This window comes from Lissotriton helveticus, chromosome 5_1 (assembly GCF_964261635.1).
Source record: "Lissotriton helveticus chromosome 5_1, aLisHel1.1, whole genome shotgun sequence".
Lineage (NCBI taxonomy): Eukaryota > Metazoa > Chordata > Amphibia > Caudata > Salamandridae > Lissotriton > Lissotriton helveticus.
Genome location: NC_136065.1, coordinates 583,348,932 through 583,369,922, shown reverse-complemented (window position 1 = coordinate 583,369,922; position 20,991 = coordinate 583,348,932). Strand labels below are relative to the sequence as shown.

At 38.4% G+C, this 20,991-nt stretch overlaps 2 long non-coding RNA genes across 2 annotated transcripts in view; both read left to right on the top strand.

The window, feature by feature from the left end:
• Positions 1–8,568, top strand: part of LOC144754745 (uncharacterized) — a 33,098-nt gene extending 24,530 nt beyond the window's left edge. The window contains exon 2 of the long non-coding RNA XR_013594760.1: positions 4,761–8,568. This is a non-coding gene — a long non-coding RNA (uncharacterized LOC144754745). The remainder of the gene's footprint in view (positions 1–4,760) is intronic.
• Positions 8,569–19,106: 10,538 nt separating this feature from the next.
• On the top strand, positions 19,107–20,009 carry LOC144753280 (uncharacterized). Its single transcript, XR_013594287.1, has 5 exons — positions 19,107–19,144; positions 19,236–19,295; positions 19,386–19,445; positions 19,570–19,642; positions 19,729–20,009. It is a non-coding gene; the product is annotated as an uncharacterized LOC144753280 (long non-coding RNA).
• The last annotated feature ends 982 nt before the right edge of the window (positions 20,010–20,991 follow it).

The following is a 20,991-nucleotide window of genomic DNA, read 5'->3' as shown; positions in this document are numbered from 1 at the left end:
TAAGTCGTGCTTTACAAATCTGAAATTAAACCATGCTTGTGAAACTTTCCTGCTAAATTTGTTTAAATACTTTCTCTCGCTAAAACTGGGGTTTTGTGGGAGATGTTTTTTGGAACACTGGTTTTGCAGAAATGTTCCATTCCATTTTTTTTAAACTTTGCAACTTATGTAAAATTAACAACGCATGCCAAACTTTTCCAAAGTTGCAACGTAAAAGCCTTCACAATTTTCATACTCCTAAGATACAGCAGTAAGGGTATCAGTAACTAAAAGACTGTTTGATAATTAGGTAAATTGAGTGATCATTTTTCCCACCATCCGTCGATATTTACGATTTGTTGCTCCTAAAGGTTGTTCAACTCTTGTAATCCAATCATCAGGAAGTACATTGAAATGGGCTGCTTCGGTTTCTTTTCATGGCCTCGGGAATTGTTCCTCAACTTGTTTAGCAAGATCTGGAATGGTCTGGAAACAAGTGGCTGCTAATTGCAACAACAAATGAAACAAACACAATGCTATCATTGTTTTGTATAAAGCTGGTCTAATCAGAAAATAACATCTTTAAAGGAAATGCCCAAGACCTAACATGCAAGCCACAGTGAAAAATGAGATATGGGTCCCTTGTACTGTACTTAGGGCAATATCTATGACCCGGTTTGCATCGCTCTTGCAACATGTAGCGTGGTGCAAGTGCAATGAAAAGCTCATGTCATATTTTTGAAGCCACACAAAGCCACTTTGCGTGGCTTTGAGTACCTCCAAAAATATGGAGTAAAGCAGTGCAGCACAAATCGTTGTATTGTGTTTCTCTGCCCTTGGTAGGCGTTCCAAGACCTTGTGGACCATGGAATGCAGCAAAAAAATACGCCTCCCTAGTGGAGGTGTAATGAGGAGAAGTATGTTTATTTCTCCTCTTTTTTACTCTTTCTGTGTGTGCTACAAAGAGGAACAGGCCTCTCAAGATGGTTTTAGTGCAGGAAGGTGCCCCTTCCTGCACAAAAACAATTCTGCCAACAACACAGGCACCATTGCAGCATGGTGCAAGGGTGCCTGCACTGGCAACAGGTAGCCAAAACAGAGCAAGTGCAAGAAAAAAGGACAAGAATTTGCAGTATTCGATACATACTGTTATGCTGCCATTTCCCTGCACCAGTCATAAATAAGTAAGTATATATGGCAAAAGACCCGAATTAAAGATCAATTTCAGTAGTAAAAAACACAGACCTCACTACAAAGTTTGTAGAAAAAGTACTGCTTGCAAATTGAAACATGCAAAATGTAGCCATCCTCACTATTAAATCAAAAGCATTTTTGTAAGTGAATTTTAAATGCTAGCTGGATCTGCAGGGAAGATCTGCTTGAGCAAAAAGAAGCATAAGCCCAAACTGCTTTCTAGGAGGTGCGTACAAGCTAAAAGTCATCACAGAAGCTAGGAATTGAGCAGAAACACTATCAGAATGGGACTGCTAGTCTGCAAAGTCAGACACAGGGGTGATGGACAAATTAGATTTATCAGGTTTCACCCCCTTAGCAGGTACCCCATATTCCTATATGAACTGTTCCACATAGCATAATTTTGTTGCAATTGTACCAGGAAAGGCTGTGGCTAAATCAAACAATGTCAGGCTAGCAACACTTACCCCGCCATTAAATCTCCTTAGTTTCTGACAAATGTACCTACCCCTAATCTGAGAAAAAAACAATACATGAGCCGCAAAAAAATCCAGAACGTGACTCTAATTCACATAGCCTAATTATCCATCACAATTCCATTTTTCCCACACAGAGGGCCCAATTCACAAAGGTAAACTGAGACAAAAGTCTTACTTTACGACTTTCAGTATTCATAAAGTGCATTTGTGGGTAGTAAAGTTAGACTTTTCTCTCAGTTTAACCTAAGTTTTGGTCTTAAATCTAACTGAGACAAAACTTAAGTTAAACTGAGACAAGAGTCTAACTTTACTACTCGTAAATGCCCTCTGTGAATACCCAAAGTCATGAAGTTAAACTTTCGTCTCAGTTTACCTTGGTGAATTGGGCCCCAAGTGTGTAAGTTGATTTCTTGTAGGTGGCACATAAGAACAATGAAAAAATCATGCAACGCGTCCAGAGTTTCAGCTAGGAATCCCTTTCTCTGAAAGAAACATGAAGAATTTGGGATCCCAAAAATGTCAGATCCCAAACTTCACGACGGAGAAGAAGAGATTGGAATGGGCAGAAAGACAGATTGCAAGAAAGCAGTGTTCCTACATTTGCCAAACAACACAGCAGTCCAAAATCAGAGTTGAGAAAATATTCAAGCTAGTGAGTAACAAAAAAGCTGTCCTGCAAAACATCTAAACAGTCTCATTTTAGATGCCATAACAAATGGTTCAAATTATCAGTTGCACTTTTTGTATTTGTAACAAAAGGAAAATGTGTGAGAATCCAAGTTGATTCCTGGTATGGAGTATATTTTTAGACCTTGCCCAAAGTGATTAATTCCATGTGATAAAATCTCCTCATTGATCTCAGGGCATTTTTAATGCAGGACTGTTGTTATATACTAATCCTTTAGATTGTCCAAACGTCAAACTTCCCAATATGCCTTTTCATTGTGTGATTGATCAACTTTTGGAATTAGCTATGTGATTTTCAGAGGAGTAATATTGTACAATTAATTTTTAAATAGTCCAAAAGTTCCAACATTTTAGTAAGTTCCTTAAAGGGCTGAGAAGACTGATCCTTCAATAGACTTATTGATGGTCTAAAACTGTTAACTTTCATTCCGTTCTTTGATAGTCCTGGAGATCAAACCTTCAAATTATCTTTTTGATGATAAAATATGTCAATTATTCCTACAAACGCTTTAATACATGCAACATGAATTTGACACTTCCAGTGACTTGTGTCTTGGCCCTAAATTTCGACTTTGTGCATAATCATTCAAATGCTAAAATACAATGAGACAGATTTACTAAGAACTTTCGTTGTCCTTGCATTACGCAGTTCGGCGCAAGGCAATGAACGTCCTTAACTGGGATTTAGTAAACCATGCAAAGCCACTTTACATGGCTTTGCATGGTTTTGGAAATACAAAGTAACGCTGGGCAGCGCATAGCACAGTCTTGAGTTACTTTGCATCAGGGATGCACTGCATAGGTCAAGCATGGCTGTTCCCATGCAACCACCAATTGATTTTGACACAATCCCAGATACCAAATTGAGTAAACCTGGGATTGCACCAAAATGCTATGCCTCCCTGATTCAGGCGTAACCAGGAGAAATATCTTTATTTCTCCTTTTTATGTTCTCTTTCTATGCATGCTTCATACTGCAGCACAAATGGAAATAGTAAAATCCCTTTAAGCATTGTTTATGTTCCGAAAGGTCTCTCTTCCTACACCAGAAATCCTTCCGGTAATACAGACACCCAGGGTGCCTGCGTTGGTGCTAGGCAGCACACAGTGTACCACTGCTAGGAGACAGCAAAAATGAGTCATATCTAAGTAGATATGGTGCTTTTCTGCTGTCTCCCTTTCATTTAAGGCAGATCAGCAACTTTTTATGTTGCCCTGTGTTGCATAAAATATTAGTAAATATCCCCAGTGAGTCTCTCAATGCACTCCTTGTTGCTCAAATGCGACTCCTGATGAGCTCTTTTGTGGTCAGAGAAACTACTACAGTGGGTTTTGTGATTGAGGTGATTAGCGGTATGCATTTTCTTATCTTTTGTGCTTTTGTTCAAATATGTGAGACCTCAAATGTTTTATAACTGAAAAACCTTGACAGAGGATGAAGCATACATGCAACACTCACAGACGCAGAAGGAGAAAAAAAACAAAAAAACTTGAGTCCCAGAGGCTGGAAGAAACAAATGACTACAAAGCAATAGCTTTCTTATTTCATTAATCACCTTTAATTAGACATATGTACATGTAGGGCATGTATTCATCAGATCAGGGGTGAGCAAATAGTAATTTCGTAGGAGATAAGACTCAGACAACAAACCATTAAAAGTTAGTACAACTTATCATTCAAACTTTAGCAATATATTTTGTAAAGGAGCATTGACCAAGTTGCACAGATCAGGTTAGAGGAAGAGCATTCCGGGAAAGATCACAGACATCATAATATTCCTGCTTGCAGTCACTATGATTAAGCCATAAAAGGGCCTGTGCTTAAAGGGAAGGATAACTTTTACTGTCTGAGCAGCTGTCACATCATTTGGATAACATCTAAAAGTGCCCAGAGGTATATCTCTGTTCCGCAGGATCTGCAGGAGGCGCAGACTTGCAAGTGATCTTGCAAGGGGAAACATCCTTTACAACGCAACTTTTACCACGCAGTGCCTTTACGACGCAACTTTTACAACGCAAACCATTACAACGCATTGCGATGGGGGGCGCTCTAGGATAGGGAATAGGTTTAATTTACTATCCAACACATTCCCTACTATCCACGGGGACTGGAGTTGGAATAGTAAATTAAACTATTCACTATCCAGCGCCCCAAAGCACTATGCGTTGTAAAGGCATGTGTTGTAAAAACCGTGTTGTAAAGGCATGCGTGGTAAAAGCATGCGTTGTAATGTCATACATCCTCTTGCAAGTAACCAAGAGAAATCTAGTTAGTGGGTATGAGGTTTGCTCAAAACTAAAAATGGAGGAACATTCTTTCTTCTTTTGGCTTATTGATGATACCTCAGTGCAGGATGCCTCAACAGTTATCTGGCTCACAATATAATTAAGATATGCTCATTAATGTCATTTGTTTTTCAGGTGCCGCATTGATCAGTCAACTAGGCAAGGGAGAAGAGCAGACCATGGTATCAACCGTCCTAGAGCCTTGGGCAATTGTTCTTTTGATCTCCGTCACAGTCCTGGTCATGAGTTTTCTTATGTTCCTTCCAGCTGCTGTCTTTGTCATTTGGCAAATGAGGCGAATGCCAGACATCTCACTTAGTGACACAGTGTGACAGCTCTAAAGGCAATATGATAACTACATCTTCAGTTATGGATTAATGTCACATTTACTCAATGTACATGGCCACGATTGAGCCTGCTGGAATGAAAACAGAATCTCCTTACTGGTGGGACAGAGACTCTTTGATTGGCAACACTCTCATCAGGATTAGGAGTGATTCTCCAGGGACATAAATAAGAAAAAGTAAGAAGCAACAAAGAAGATAATTGTGAAGTTTATTGTTGCTGTGATGGTTTCAAACTCAGGAAAATACACTGAGGCTTCCAACAGAGCATGTATGATCTACAGGAGTCTGGAAGTTTATTTTGTTACAAGCACTTTGGGTTGGATATCTTTTATTTCATTAACTGAAAATAAGATGCAGCAATGGAACAATGCTGGGCAGACCATTGTATCAATGCATTATGAAGAAAAAGACTGTAGTACTCTGAAATCCAATGCGTTGCACTACAACATGTACCATTTATTGGTGTGCGCCATTTCTAGGAGACTTTAATTTCTGATATCAATACTATTATTGCTGCGTTACATTTTCATTTTGGCCAATAAAAAGGAGTGTTTGGAGTGTTCAAACTGACAAAACAAAGCCTTTAAAACTTTTTTTCTTAAATAAATTCCATAAATGCTGGCATTTAATTGTTTTTAAGAAACCTGATGTTAAGACGAGGCTGATTACAAGTCACCTTCTTTAAAGCATTTTGGGCCAGATTCACATAGGGACTCCACACTGGCGGCAAATAAATATGATACCTGAACAGCCATTGAATAATATAAGATTAGCACTACTTTTATCCTTATGTAAGATGCTCCTTCGAGCTACTTCCTCCAGGAGATATTATTCAGCCTTAATGGACAATTTTATTTCCAGCTGTAGAGAGCAGCCACGAGCTGTATGTTCTCACCAGAATATTAGAACCTAGTCAAAGGGCTATCTGAAAGCTATTCAACCTGAAACAAACAAGCCACAGAATTTCAGAATCACATAATTTATTGGGGACACTACATGGACGATATAGTAAGGATCTGATAAGAAAATGAAGACAAGTAACTAGGGGGTAATTACAATGGCGGAGGGCCCGTCACCGCCAGCGGTGCGGTGGCGGGTCCTCTGCCATCAGACAGCCATTTCCCCTGCCAAATTAGGATGTCGGGGTAACAGAAACGCAAGCGTGGCAGGCACAAAGACCGCCCGCCATGGATCCGCCACAGGCAATTGTTCCGATTGCCTGGCGGAGCGTTCAGCATCAGTAAAATGGTGGCAATGTCTAGCAGGCACCGTCCACCAAATTACCATGCTGGACGCCGCCAGCCTCTCTGTGGTGGGTAAACTGCCATTGAAAGGCTTGCGGGGATTCGTTTCAGGGCCTGTTGGGGGACCCCTTGTGTTGGAGGAAGGTAGTGGTGCACTGGGGGTGTACCCATGGTACCCCTACATTTCCCTGCACTAAGTGGCAGGCACCGCGTGGGGCCTGCCACGTAGTGCAGGGAAACGCACTACATGTATTTCACACATTGCGGCGAGTACGGCAGCCAGCAGCACCCGCCGCTATGGTGAAGATCCAAGATGTGACCGCCACGGTCACGCCATGTGATTCTACGTGTGGGACCGCCGCCATCGTGGTGGAGATTGGGACCGCCCACCTCTTTGGGACTCACCCTACTATTCATTTAATACCTAAATGTTTGCTTCGTAGCTATTTAGGAACTAAAACATAAACTATATCTAAAATTCTTGATAGTTTTGACTCATAGAGTCATATCTATCCATTATGATCTAATTACACAGGTATGTATATAGAGTTGCTGGCTCAACAAAAGCGATGATTAGTAACCATGTGAAATCTCAGTAATAAAGTCTTGCATCATTTAGATGAGGCTATCAGTGACATCATCGTTGTTCTTCCATGATCAATCAAAAATAAAATATACGTGGAAAACATTTATCATAATGTTTCACTGTATTTAAAGTTTACTCTTACCAGCACACCAAGTATACACAGATAGGTTAGTTGTCAGCCTGATACCCAGAGTCGGTACCAAAAAAACCTGAGAATTTATTCTGTACACATATGTAAAATTATAGTATTTTTATTTTTATAGAATATTACCACCCTCTATGGTCTGCATAAGGGCATTGTTAAGAAGGGGCTGAGCACAAAGGCAAGCTATTTAATTTGACAGGGAACTAGAGATGAAGCCGCTCAGCTAGACGATTCTCACAGTGAAGTGATACATTATTAGCAGTCCCTCAACTATGTATTGTATTGTGTTGTATTGTATGTTATTGTATTCTATTGTAGTGTATTGCATTGTGACAATTATATAGCACTTACTACGCCTATGTGCAGTGCTGCAGCACTTGCCTGCATGAGTAACATGTCATACTAATTAGGGTGTGTGGTCAGAAGGGTGTTGTGTTTTTTTTTTGCACCATTGTGGGAAGTGTTTCCTTGTCATACGCAATGACCACTAAGGGTTGCTTATCATGTTGTGGGACACAGCGCTTAGCAGTGTAATGGGTGAATGAGTGTGAAAGATAGGCACACAGTTTATGGTTTTTGCAAGCTGGCAGCACTGATCAGCTCTACAGTTCCTTTATGATATTTCATATGGTCACAGTGTGGTAAGCTAGTTACAGCACAGGATTGTCCATCTCAGATTTTTTTATGTTTATGGTCCTCAACAGGCAGAGGTTGGAGGGAAAGATGGTCAGTGGAGCTGTCTGTCATTCCTTATATTTATGTCATTGTGAGAAGCGATCACAGTACAGCGTTTTTTGGTACCTTCATTGGTGGACTACATTCGAGTCCTCTGACAGCCACTGGTATGTGGCACATCTCTTCAGTTAGTCCATGGCAGTTCAAGTGATGCTGGGTGGTTTGTTGCTGTGAACAGGTACAGTCTTGGGTGACGGGCATGGCCTCCAACAGTTCTGCCTTATGTGACCATGAGATATCCAATTATTACAAGGAAATCATTCTGCACCGTGTCTGTAGTACAGTCGGCTGCAACACTGATGAGTCATATTGTATTAGTGAGAAACAGGAGGGTTATATATGAATCTACATTACTATGTAAAACCCAGGCTACACACTAGTCAGCTGCTCATAGCTTACCTGGTCACAGAAAATAATTCAAGTGTTTGCTAACATGAGTAGACTGTGCTGGTCGGGCTATTGCATCTCTGTGGACTGTAGATTGTACTTGAAGGAGTAGCTGAGAACCAAGGTCATGTATCACATGAATGTACCCCGTTCATGGTAACAACATGTAAAATTATGCCCACTCCTCACACTATGTGCAGATGCGGAAATGACAGATAGTGCCTTGAACAAACCTGTAAGACATGATCTGTTAATTTTCATGGCATATTACACAGCTTACACTGTATGCTTCGACATGATAAAAAAAAATTACTGGGGTTGCCGTTATTGTTTTTCGACCCAAATTCATCTGGAAATTACTGTTGTGATTTTTGTTATATTTGTACCTGAAATATAGAAGAATGCATTAATGCATGGTCATTGTTGCTCTTGGAAAGCACATGTATTGGACAAATGCAAAACTAAAATAAAATAAGCCACATTAGTAGAGCCTTCACTACCATGCTGTCAGACCACTTTATTTGTAGACTCCGATACCACATCACAGGGTGCCCCTACATGGCTCTCAAATTTTCTAAAATTCTCTGAGGACTTGCACCATGGCAAATAACAGCACTTCAGGTCCCTGATATAGTGTCAGTGAGACTGACCAGCCGTTTCCAGATTTGGTAACATTGAAAAATCTAATAAAAAATTCGGTGCATATCCCTGCCACAATGCACACAGATAATCATGAAAAACATTTTTACCATCTGAAATAAGTCTCCAGAAGCATCAGCGAGCACATTAAGTCACTAATATTTTGTGAAAAGATAGAATTTTCGTTTCTCAGAAAATACTTCATCAATACACCCTAGTCCAAAATGCCTAAATAATGAACAGATAAGACAGCAGTGATACAAGGACCACAACACTTGTTAATAAATATGAGAATGTTTATTCTCAGATCTTTTTCACAATAAAAAGAATTGACAACCAAGAGTTTAATTCTGCAGCATTTGCACAAAGAAGTTGTTTGGACTCTCCAAAAAATGTAATTATTTTATTTTTTCTACTTTATAAAATCAGGCTTTCAAAAGTGTGGCAAAAAGCAAACCATGTGTCAATTAAATCCCATCTACGAAAAAAGGAGAAAACTTTGAAACACTGGGTCCAATAGCTAGATGATAAAGACTCAAAAACATTAAGCAATAAAGGCTTTCTACTCACTAACAAAAAGGTGTCATGCTTCATCATGAATCCTCCTCGCATCATGAAGCCTAGTCATGCTGTGGGCTTCAACCACCTCTCTGCTAGGGGGAGATCAGGGATGTTTTCAAGTATGAGGGGTATTCCTAAATTCCGGTATGCTCAAGAGCTCTCAGGTCTGTATTCATTCCACATTCCAAATGGAATCTTCATTCAAAATGCTTTTTTCAAAATTCATCTGTCATCTCTGCAGCCACTGAGCAAACCATCTTGTATTTCCTGAGGAAGGCAGAAGCTGAAACGTTGTAGTGGAAATATATTTTGTGCTTTGGTGAATTAATCTGTTTGAGTCCCTTCTTTCATATACATATATATATATATAGATATAGATATATAGATATATATATAGATATATAGATATAGATATATATATATGCGAACCCAGGAACTGGTTCGTTTTAAATTTATTTAGTGCCCAACACCAAAAAACGCAATAACGCGTTTCTGCCAAAAGAGGCCTTGATCACATGACAACGTTGAAAAGGCGGGATGCTCCTTTTAAAGTGTAACCAATCATGACAAGTAATTGCAACAGCTACAGCATGAACATAGAAAACATACTGCAATGCATACTTATGAGCATACTGCAATGCATACTTTAAAAGCAAAACTTGCAATGTGTCAAACTTGATTTAAACATTGAGTTAATCAAATGGCCATAGAGTCAGGTGAATAATATCACAAAAACAGCAATTTAGAATAAATAAAACATATAAATAAATAAATTAATTAATATGTTTAAAATATAAATATTCCTGGATATTGCTGTTTAAAAAAACTCTAAGCTAAACAACCAAAGCAAACCTCATCTTGATAAAAAGTGAGAACATTAAAATCCTGTTAAAACCAATAAATAACTAGCATATGCTGACTTCTCCCAAACTTTAAAAAATGCATATTGGTGGTGTAAACAGGCAAGTCTAAAGCAACCTTGTTCCAACTGAATATAGAAAGAACAGTACGATATATATATATATATAAAAGAAAGAATTGCTCCCGGGTAGGCCGCACGCCAGAAAGGTTAGTGAAGGTCAGGGAAACTGAAGATGTGCCCCCCTGCATCTCCCGGCGCGTTTCGAGCAAGCGATCTTCTACATGGGAATACAGCAAATAGACACCAGTAATGGGAATTCAAGTTACCTCCCCTTATTTTTATTGGAATACAACAAAGCTCAGGTGAGCATGGCAAAGAGCATTCTGGGACCTGAAGTCCTTGCAAAACTTAGTCATTACCCCAGTGGGCTGCTGGCATCCTGCAGTGATGGTATACGAACAGGAGCACACACAAAAAGTCCCCCCAGTGCCAGCAACCACCTTTCATGTCCGTATCCTACTGCCAAAGTCACGCAGCACGAAACTGCCCCTCAGCGGCAGTGCAGCCCGCGACAAAGCTGGACGCCAAATATGAAAGAAAGAGTTGCTCCGGGGTGGGCCGCACACCAGAAAGGTTAGTGAAGGTCAGGGAAACAGAAGATGTGCTCCCTGCATCTCCAGACGCATTTTCGAGCATTTAAAATTGCATTTAAGGAATCTCTATTTGAGATTCCTTAAATGCAATTCATGAACTATTTTAGAATTGCGAAATCGCAATTTTTGGCCGCTATTTACCGCGAAGTCTGACTTCGTGGTAAATAGCGAAAACTTAGAAAAATGCACTTTAGTGTATTTTTCTAAGTTGGATGTTACACACACACATGTCCTTTGGACATGTGTGTGCGCAACACCAGTGTAAATCACCATTTCACGGGTGCTACAAGGTGTGCTTTGGACACCCTGGCACCCTTGAAATCGCTTCCTTATTTGCGATTCGCTAATTGCTAATCGCAAATAAGGATTGACTATGGGCCTTTGGCCCATAGGAATGAATGGGGAGTCATTCCTTATTTGCGATTAGCAATTAGCGAATCGCAAATAAGGAAGATGTAGAAATCGCTATAAATTTTGCGATTTCTACATGCATCCCGTTTTGCGAGTCTTTAATAGCGTTTCCTTAATAATCGCTATTAAGGACTCGCAAAAGAGGAGCATGAATCTGGGGGTAAATTCCTAACGTAAAAAGTTTGACATTTTATTATGCTTTAATAATTATAAAAAATTATCTACAGAATTTATTAAAAGTAATTTGATTCTAGTTTAATAACAATGATGCCACATTAATTTATACATTTAACAAAATATGTTATACTTAAATATTAAATATGGTCTTTTTTAACATATTTCTTAACATTACATTATATGTGTTTTTTTTACTATCTTAAATAATTTAATTTCATTTGTCATTCAATTTATCATTATTTCCTATGGGGTTATGTTCCTAACTCCATTAGATTTTATGGAAGAGTTTGCAGTACCAATGGTTGGCCATGTGTGGTGTTGGACTTATTCCAGCTTTAAACTTGAGTATGTTACTACGGTTTTTGGTCCCTTACAGGGCTACATTATCTTTAGGAAAGCAGTTTGTGAATAGCAGTGGGTTTATTCCTTTGTCTCCGGGTGCATGTCCCTCCCATAACCCCACCCTAAGACTCCCTAAACCCCTCCTTACTCCTCTCTTATCCCCTTCCATTTAGTAGTAAGTACAGCCCTTTTTCCAGTAACTCCCCCTGGTCCCGCCCACGTTTATCAATAAGTAGTAAATTACATTTGTGTAGCTCTCCCAGTAGAAAAGGAGAAGAGGATGTGAAGATTTACACTCGCAGGTTTGTGAATAGCATTTTTTTAGTACTTTAGTAGCACTATCCTAGAGCTACTAAACATTACAAATGCAGTTTGTGAATAGGCATCAGTGTAAGGTTGAAAAACACAGCATTGTAGCCATGTGCAATCCTGTTACTCATTCTAAGATTCTGATGGATCTTGCATTTTATTGTACGCATGTCACACTTCCACTGGTTCATGTTGTTTGGTATTGAAATTGACCTGACATCACCCACCAAGATTTTGAATGAAACCGCTCCTTGTGAGTATTGTAACCTAGTTCAGCTTTTTTTGATTATAAGGAGCTAAGTGCAATACTGAAGAAAGGAATGAATCAGAGGTTAGAAGATTAGTTGTCTTTCCAGATGAGTTGAGTTCTTACTCTTGCATTGAGAAAATAATTTGCTGCTACTATATCCGGAAGGAGAAAGACGTACATTGCATGGAGGACGTGTGGCCCGCCTTACTACACACCAAATCTAGAGGCCCAGCTCCAGTAATTTCTCCTGGGAGGGAAAGCTGCTGAGGTCAAGAAGTTGTCCAAGATAATAAAAAAAGCGCCATACTCAAGAATGCATCTCAGCAACCATTTTGCATTCACCCTACCTTTCTATGAGAGTGACCCATAGGCTGGGTACATGATAAGTATCGAAGAGCTCAAAAAGTGATTAGGACCGACGGCTACGTTTTGGCCTGTCTCCAGACATGCTCTTTCTCTCCTGAGCCTACTTTCCCTTCTACTGTAGTGGTGAAATCTCTTGTGCTCTGAAATTTTTCTATTTTAACTTATGCCCGGCTGCCCGCTGGACTCTGAGCATGAAGATTGCTTCAATTTCACACCATGGTGGAAGGGCCAGCCAAAGATCCATTCTGGTTCAATCATGACAAACCCCATGGACCACTTACTTCCATCAAAGAAACCCATTCTCAACATGTAGCCATTTAATAATGAAGTGTCGGTCTTTGAATGCAGTGTCCTGCTAAGCTATACAAAGTGTCCTCTGAAATTTACATCAGGGCACATAAGCGCAAGAGTGATATCCACAGGCATAATGGTGTTGCCAAACGTGAACCAGACACACTGCTCCAAAGGGCACATATAGCTGTAAACCAGCAGGTGTTCACTTGTTAGTGCAGTAATACAATTCAGTAGGTGGAGAGGTTGTAATTGTAGGGATAAACCAGTACCCACAGTGCCAGAACAGAAGTGTTTCAAAACAAGTAATCGATTCCAGATTACCAAATGAGTGAACTTCAATAAAACATAAATCCTAAGTGTTTTATAAGTATTACAATTGTTTGGACACTCCAATTTTTAATGCTATTAATATGTGAATTCTTTCTGAGTTTTTGCACCACACCACACTACAAAAGTAAGTCTTAAAACCTGCTTCCTCTTAATATTGTAAAAAGGAGGATCTTGCCAATTAAGGAACACAATTCAGTTTCTTTAGTTGAAGGCATGGAAGACAATGTTGGTTATAAGAAATGTCCTGGTTGGTTCCAAAACTAAAATTCTCACCTGTGTGGATAGGAGTTTATCTGGGCAACTCAGGCCACACCTTCTGGAACTGCATGATGCACCAGTATAAGTTAGTGGTGTAAACAATTCAAGGGATTACTGGTATCTCTCTCTGGCATCTCAAGTCACTGTACTAGCTAAATCTGCATGCCTGTCCAGTATGATCCCATTTCTTTTAGTTGTCAAAAGTGTTTATACTATTATTGATTTTGTTCTTTCCAGGCTGCATTATGTGAATAGGCTATACCAAGAGTATTGGCATACATACGTTGCAGGTTTACGGGGATGCAAACACAGCCTCAAAACTGCTTTTATACCAGATTTTATTGTGTCACAGCTCCCAAGCACTTCAGTCCCTAGACCGTCTTCCAATACCCAGGTGTATCTTCTTCCGTACTATATGTAACAATCTCAGTGGCATTGGAACCATCTTCTCCCACAATAAATTCCAGCTCAGGAAGGGCCTCAGATCTAAAGCTAACATTTGAATTGATATCCCCACCTACTAAAATCTTCACATGTGAGAGGCATATTTCTCAGTAGATAACACATGTATTTGTAAAGCACACATTAACCCCTTGGGTCATCTTGATGCTGAGTAACAGCTGTGTATTGTTACCCAACTCAATAGTACTTTATTGATTGACTTCAGTAAGTGAGAGTGTTAAAGGATATGCCAGGATTTGAATCCCTTGACCATCAGGCCAAACACAGATTCCTGGATAGGCAATATTAGTTCACTGAGCCCTCAGACCCTGGTGAGAACAGCAGACCAAATTATAGACTTCAATACCAGTTCATAAGTTTAAAGGCCATTTTGCCTTCCAAAGTGGCATAAAATCCGGGCCGTTCACTTAACCCCTTCTACGCTCATGACGAGGTCAGCTCATCATGGGCGTAACCTGCGCTACGCGGATGACGAGCTGACCTTGTCACGTAACGCGTAATTTTTAAAATCGCACCGCGCAGCGGGAAAACCGCTAACGCGCATGCGGTTAAACATACCCTCACGACACTGGCCCACATTGCAGTCCACGGCTGGTCTGGATAGGTTGGGTCACTTCGTGCTACAACTACCACACTTCCTGCATTGATATTATTATGTTTCAAATGAAAGTCATTCAGAAATAATGTGCCCACTCACATTCACCTATTTTTATCCTTCATGAATATAATCAATGCATATTTTCTTAAGAGCATCTGAAATACCTAATATTAGTCAGTCACAGGCAAATTGCAAACATTATTTACAGCGAAGGTTAGTTGATGGTGCAGCAGGTGGATCACAGACATACTTGCCATCCAGCTTCTGTGGGTACTATCCTACCTTCTGGCTAGGCCTCTGACATGAAGCTTCTCTTCAGATTACAGAGGCGCTAGGCACTAGGAAAGAGTCCTCCATAGACTGCATACAACACACCGTAACTGTTAGTGAATAATTGACCACCACAAGACTATTACTTTGCACCTCATCCAAGTATACCATCTCCTGATCCCTGGGAGGTATCCTTAGATCCTGCCAGATTGTAAACCTGACTGCAAACAGGTCTACCGACCACTATCAGAGGGTTATAAAACCTGGAAATCCCCACCAATTAACCTCGCTGAGGTGATAATACACTATTTCCAGGAAGACACAATCAATTTAAATATTATCAGACTTATGGCACCTGCCACCTTCTATCCAACACGCAGGCTTTGGAAACATGCAAATCATCAAGAGGCTATGTGGTCTTACTTCCATCACCCATCCAGAAGTTAGTTACCTTTGGGATAGGTGATCTGCTGCTAAAAAAGAATCAGGCATATCACTTGGTAATTCCATCCAGTCTCCTTCATGCACATACCCATCCCTGCCAAGACTTGACCCCCGCTATGTTCCTTTATCTCGTCTGAATATAGGGATCTCAGACATGTATGAGTTTTCAACGCATTCGGGGTGCCCACAAGTGATAAACTGGGTGCAGTGCATTTTAGAAATTTGGAAGCAGCTGCAAGCGAAATGCTGTTGAGGGGACCCGTCAATTGGACACAGATGTAATTACTGGGCTTTATGGAATCATACAGCAATAATATATTTCTAACATTTAAACTTTGTAAGGTTTCTATTACTGTGTGCCAGACCTCCCTCAGCACCAGAGTGTGCTGAACATGGTGTTTGTCAGATGTTTTAGCATTTTTCCACAAGGCATGTTAATTCACTCCAGTCTCCCTCACACAGGTACTTAACCCTCTCAAGGCCTGACCTCTACCTGTGTTCCTCTGGGTCTCCTGAGTATTGGGACACCACACAAGTATGGAATGATTCAGGGCAGCCAGTAGGCAAATAACAGGGAATGCTGCATGTGGGATGTAGCTGCAAGAAAACTGCCATATAGAGTACCCTTCTTTTGGTAACAGATATCACCTCTGGACTATACAAAAACATGCCACAATTATATATTTTAAACATTGTTACATTCTATGGTTACAATCACTGAGCCAGATATGGGCTTCATTTCATGCAAATGCAAGAGGTGACATTATATTACATTTGACCCTGTATCTTCAGAGAAAGTGGTGTTCCATGACCTTAACTTTGATGACTTCACAAAATTGAACCTTACTGAAGTTCCATAATAACTGCATGAAAAATATGACACCACCTTACAGACAAATGTTTTTTGCTTACTCGATATACCAGGAGAACATACCTCGTTTTTCTTTGTATGATATGAAAAATTATGTGGTCTGAAGAGGATATGGTGCCAAAAAACACATAACAGCACTTTATACTACAAAGTGCCATTATCCAATAGTTTCCCTTGTGCATGCAGCAATTCATAATGAAATAGATTTAATAAACAGTAGTTATGTCCTCATGCATTAATTGATATAGACCATATACTTAATATGCACTACGCTATTGGCTTAACCGATCCCTTTCTGGTAATACATTTTGATTTATGATCGTTTGCAAGGTGATATGACTCATGCATAGAACAGAAGCAAATATTTTATTCAGACACACGTATTAACAATAATGAAACATGGCAATAATGTTTGTTGTTTAGTTCTTTTTTAATTATTCAGAGCAGTACACAATGCATTACTAAATTTATTTGTTTGATAAAACCTTAAATATAATTTTCTGGTCCCAGTAGATGCTGATGAAGGTAAACAGTTATTATCAAGAAATGATTTACCTTCCCTTCTTGCAGTGGCTGCTAATCCTCAAACGTTCTCGATATAATATGTGCCTTGAATAATAGCTAGTGATTAAAATACGCTAACCCAACCTCTTCTAGGTAGGATTTGGGGAAGTTCTCCTCCAAGAAAAGTTTGAACAATAGAGTAAAATTTTCTAAAAATCTATGGGCTCTAAATGAGCACTCATTCAATATTTAAGTCACTTCATAGTATGCCAAGCAAATGAAACATGGAGTTCCACATTATTAGACACCTTTTTTTCCAATCTGTTCTATAGATGCTCCCATATATCAAACATTTACTACATTGTGCAAGGTTCTGCAATTTTGCATAGGTGTCCACCATATGTCTGGGGTATTTGATTAGGCTAAGCAGTACATACAATATTCCCCTGCCAGAATTTGGCTATTAGTGTTGCACATATACTATAAAAAAGGTACCTCTCACAAACACAAAACCAGCTCTGCTGTAGTCAGGTGCCGAAGCACACCCGAGGTGCAATCGGCACCTTGGGTGGGACCCGATGATGAAGCATGCCAGCAACTAGGTTGGTGGGTGAGGGTCTTCATAAAAACTAAATGTTTTTCTTCCAGGCACGGACATCTAGCCTCCACCCACTAGCTAGTTCTCATTGATACTTACCAAGTATAACAGGGGTTGTGAACTAGTCCACACTATTCCTCCCTCTCTCTCGTTTGATAATAATAAACTTTAATGTGCCTGAACCATCATTTTGCCATGGGTACCCCCATGCCAAGAATTACCCCCAGAATAAAAGCACAAACATTTTTCCACAGGTTCCTCTATGCACCTAATTTTCTTTGGTATGCCAGGGCTATTGGCAGACTATCAAGCAGAACACAACTTTTGTACTCATTCTCACATTCACTTTCTCACATTCATTATCACTCACTCTAAATCACATAGATTCATTCTCACTAACTTACATGTACTCATTCATTCACAATCACTATCTTTTACTCATATTTACTCTCAATCATTCACATTCACTCTTAGTTTGACTCAGTCATGTTTTCTCTATTAGTCTCACACTCACTCTTACTCGCATGTACTCATTCTACTCATCAGTTATTCTCACTATCTCTAATGCATTCATTCAGTCAATTACTTTTACTCACATTTACTCTTGCTCTCACTGATTCATAGTGGATCACTGAAATATTATCGACGGTCACATTATCGACTTCCTAAAATATCGTTGAAAAATTATCGACAACAAAAATATCGACTTTGTATACTTATTACAATAACTACAAAAATATCGAGTCAAAAATATCGACTCTTTAGAATATCGAGTACATAAATATTGCCTTAATAAATATCGACTACAAATATATCGTTTTTCATGAAATTACCCCTAACACTACAAAAATATCGACTACTAACATACAGAGTACAAAAATATCGTTTCAAATAAAATATTGAGTTCTTTTTTGTACCCTTTCATGTCTAAAATACCATATTAATCGTCAATAAAAGTCATTGCTCTATACAAAAAACATTTTACATATAATACCTGTTACTTTTATAACATTCCTATTTATCTACATTTGCTATACATTCTATTAAATGCGTTCTATCATTTGAAAAATATTCTTTACATTTAACTAACATTTTCATTATTTTTTTTCACTTACACATCTATTTTATTTAACAACTAACCTGCTTTAATGCGGAAATCACCACATACCACCATTCTCACATCAACAAACACACCAATTAACAAAAAAAAAATTCAAACTAGCCTATACAATGCTTCATTTCATCCTACAACCAATCAAATCAAAGCACACAAAATACACATACTATAAAAGGGATACATGCATTCTACCATTTGTTGCTGCTAACTCTATAGAAAGAAGATGCCAACACTTGTTCCTGAACAAACATCTTTAAAGATCCAGCTCACTAGCTAATTATTCAAGTAAGTTACAGTGCATTATTTAGAAATCTAAATTAGTAGTCTACTATTTTACTTATATCTCCTAACTCTTGCACTTATTTAATTTTTATCTCCTCCTACATTTCTGATAGAAACTACTCCAAATAAATTCCTAATACATGCTCCTATTTCTTCACCTAGAAAATCAGATAGTAAGTATATATTAATGCTCTGTTATACACCAACTGCTGTTTTTAAACACTATTTCACAAGATTCATTCTTTATTTTAAACATTTTATTCACAGATATTCTGAGATTTTCCTATTTCAACACTACAAATGTATAAAACTACACTAATTAAACATGTAAGTATATATGTTTTTGTAAGTAAACACCCAATATTAAAAATGCTATTTTCTAAACAACATATCTTGCATATTACATCTTCCCTACAGATCCAATAAAAACATCCAACATCAACTATACCAAAAGACAAGACTACCCTTGTAAAAAATGTAAGTATACTTGTAATTTGTCTAAAACGTCCGAAAAAAACGAAAACTATGTTCTTAACACCATGTTATTTATTTTATATTTCCTCTACAGATATTCTGAATACATCATACATCTATTCTACCTACAGCAAACAAAACTACTTATTTAGAAGTCTGTATACTTTTAAATATTTCCAATTTCCCAACGGTTCCAAATATTATTTATAATATTTTACATATATTTATTCTATCTTCTCTACAGATCTGAACTTTACTACCTTGATGTACTCCACCAAATACTACAACTCAACTATTTAAACAAGTAAGTATATGTAATGTTTACATCAAATGTACTACTAAGCAAAATAAAAAACTGCTTTTTCCTAGGAAAAACGTTTGTTATGTGTAAACATTAACTTAGCATTTCTATATTTTCATACCAACAGTAAATAAAGAAATACATACAAGAAAATCCTTCAAAATACAGTTCTGCATTTGTGATTACTACTTTTAGTAACTGTAAGTATAAATACATCATTAATTATGTTTGCACCACAAAGTGAAATATATGGTTTTTGATTTTGTTTCTTTCTACTCTTTCCTAGAACAAGTAAAACAAAATGACAGAAGGTGCAGAATTTGTTATGTCACAGAAAAATAAATTACTGTTATGTTATATGGGTTATGTTTATAATCAGGAAAGACAAAGTGGTAGAAAAGTTTTCTGGAAATGTACCAAATATTACTCAAACAAATGTTATGGAAGGGCTACTACTGAGGAAACTAATGTGTTATTTACCAGGGAACACAATCATCCCCCCAATGTCACAGAAATTGAAATAAGAGATGCTTTAGAAAGTATAAAAACTGCTAGCACACAAAGTGATAAACCAACAACACAAATCCTTAAAGAAGAACTGTTAAAAGTCCCAGCCCATGCTTCAGGTCAACTACCCTCTAATGACTCCCTTAAACGCACAATTGCATACACTAAAAGACTCACTACCACAACCCAACCCAACCCTACTACTTTTGAGGAAATTATTATTTCACCAGAAATGTGCATCACACACAATAAAGACAAATTTATCCTTTTTGACAATGAAAGCAGTACAAACAGAATCATAATGTTTGCAACTGCAAGTAATTTAAGAAAAATCCAACAGTGTCCCCAATGGATGATGGATGGAACATTTAAACCATGCACAAAACCTTTTTATCAACTATATTCCATCCACGGTTTATACCATAACTATAACATCCCTTTCATTTACTGTTTGCTACCTAACAAACAGCAAAACACTTATACAGAACTATTAAATGTTCTCAAAAATGAAATCAATAATTATTTTCCACAAAAAATAATTATTGATTTCGAATTAGCTATGATTAATAGCATTTTGAAAACTTTTCCCCACACAGCAATCCAGGGTTGCTACTATCATTTCAATCAGAGCATATGGAGACATCTCCAGAAATCAACTTTAAGTATTCTATACTCAACAGATAGCACCTTTGCCTATCAAATTAAAAAATTGATAGCACTGGCCTACGTTCCTGTTACCGATGTAGCGGAACACTATAATTTATTAATTGACAGCACATATTACAAGAGGAATGAAGATAAACTAACCCCATTACTGGACTATTTCGAAGATACTTGGGTGGGAAGGTTGCACAGATCTGGACATCGACGCCAACCCAAATTCCAAATCCCTTGGTGGAATGTCTATCTTAGTACTTTAAACCAAGAGGCTAAAACAAACAACAGTGTAGAAGGGTGGCATAATGCTTTCCAAGCTACCACAAGCAGAGCCAAACCCACATTCCATAACCTACTAGAAGCTTTGAAAAAAGAACAAAGCTAT